Below are 2,375 nucleotides of genomic sequence, written 5' to 3'. Positions count from 1 at the left end.
GTGTGAGTGCTGGTAAGAGACAGAAGGTGTGGGAAAGACACAAAACCTGTGTTTCCTCTTTCCCTAAGGCAGGTGAGAGATGATGTGGAGCCCGTGCAGCCCCAACCTCCTGCTGCCCCAGGGAGCTCCAAGGAGGAAATTGCCCTCTCAGGGGATCACACCTCTCACTGCTAAATAGTTTTGCGTGTTGATTAACACATATTTTTCACTGATGTCTATCCTTTTCCCAGAAAACACCTGTTAGGCCTGTCATCATGAGCCTCATACTACCTCACGCTACTTAGTTCACTATGGTGCACGTTTTACCCCTTTTTTTTTAAGGCAGGCATTTTCTAAGAAAGTGTCTGTTAACAGCTAAAATTTCTGAATGTGTAAAGGCTTCATAGTGATTAAGGACAGAAAAGAACATGAGATGATCTGGGCTGCTTTGCTATTACTCTTGTATGCTTAGGCCATTGAATGTCAGCTTTATCTAAAATCCAATAGTGTATGTTTTATTAAAGTATATAGTTCAGGAAGGCCCTGTCTGATTATGAAGCCATTGAAAGATGAAGGGTGCAGACCTTTCACTGTTTAGTTACCATCACTGTGTCCTGGTTTTGGCTTGGATAGAGTTAACTTTCTTTCTAGTAGCTGTGTTTTGGATTTAGTGTGAGAAGAATGTTGATAATACACTTCTGTTTTGATTGTTGTTTTGTAATCAAGGGCTTTTTTGGCTTCCAGTACTCTACCAGCTGTACAAGAAGCTTGGAGGCAGCAAAGCCAGGGCAGCTGGCCCAAGCTGGCTGAAGGGGTATTCCTTATCATATGATGTTGTGCTCAGTATATAAACTGGACTTCACCATGGGGGCAAACACTGCTGCTTGGGAACGAATGGGTTATCAGTGCTGCAGGCAGTGAGCAATTGTATTGTGTATTGTTTGTTTTGTGTATTCTCTTCTTCTTCTTTTTCTGATGATGATTATTTTTTTATCTTCATTTGCTGTCCTATTGAACTGTTATTATCTCCGACCATGTGGTTTTTTCCTTTTCCAATTCTCTCCCTGATCTCTCCATGAGGAGGGAGTGAACATGGAGCTGCATGGTCCTAGCTGCTAGCTGGGGTTAAACGTCAACAATTGTTATACATTTTAGATCACAATTTATAAATTATCTTTGTTGTGTAGGTTAAAGAGCTCATTAATATCATTAATGTTACAATTGTTTTTTGTTAGAAATTACACAGACTGACATCTTCCAGTCACTCACTAAACAGGCTTTTTTCCCCTGGCCCTGAATTTTTCTTCTGGTTGTTACCCCATAGTCGCTATTTATGGGGATCAGAGTGGTGTGTAGCGTTACATCATCTGTCTTACTGATGCCACAGACAAGCTAAAATCATTCCCCCATCCCTCTCATTACTTGGTTTGTATATCTGTTCATCTCTATTCCTTTGTGCAGCCTTATTCCACTGGGGAACTCTTGTTAGTTACTGCCTAACCCTCACCACCCTTAAATCCTTTCCAGGGTAATTGCTTCCCAGGATAGCGTCTATCTAGTTAGACTTGATGATCCTCGTGGGTCCATTCCAACTCAGGACATTTTATGATTCTATGATTCTCTATTTCTGTATGAAGCTACATTTTTTATGCCTGCCACACCTTAATTATTTCCAATTTATTTTTGTTACAAACAGTTTTTATTGCTTATTAATCATATACACTCAGATCACCACAGGAAGAAAAAGATATCAGATCCACTAAGCTCAATTAAAAATGCATAGAGAGGAAGGAGGCTTTTTGATTTCTCCACTTAAAGGCTTTTTACATGATCTCTCTGTCAATTCTTAATTCTTCAGCAGATGTTTTAATGCTATTTTAATCCATTTAGTACTACTAAGTGGAGCATCAAGTGACATTGAGATTACATTTTTCATTACATGCTGGCTTCCAAAAAATTTGAGATATTTCTGAACTTTGTTTATTTCATTGATACAGTTCACAAGGACCAATCTCAGAAAAAAAAAAATAAAACGAGGAGTGGTTAAAAAAATAGACAGAAAATAGTAAGTGGGAACAAGAAGTAAAGGGACAGAAAGGTGAATAATTTCATGCTAACTTTGCCATAAAATGCAATACAACAAAAAAGTGTTCTCCTCAAGTTCATGGCTGGAATTAATCGGATTAATCAAGTATCACTGTTTTATCAGTAACAAGATCATCCTTCTTGTGTCTTTTGAACAGCACTAGACATTGTTCCAATTTTCAGAAATATCTCTAATATTTCTTAGAGATAAACAACTACCATAGATAGTACTTTTACATCTTTGGAGATAAAATTATTCATATTTGCTAAGTTAAATATTTGTGTACAGAAAACCTTTCTTTTTTCTTGTA

This window comes from Columba livia, chromosome 1, assembly GCF_036013475.1.
Source record: "Columba livia isolate bColLiv1 breed racing homer chromosome 1, bColLiv1.pat.W.v2, whole genome shotgun sequence".
Classification (NCBI taxonomy): domain Eukaryota; kingdom Metazoa; phylum Chordata; class Aves; order Columbiformes; family Columbidae; genus Columba; species Columba livia.
The sequence above is the reverse complement of the archived record's forward strand: the minus strand, read 5'-3'. Positions refer to the sequence as shown.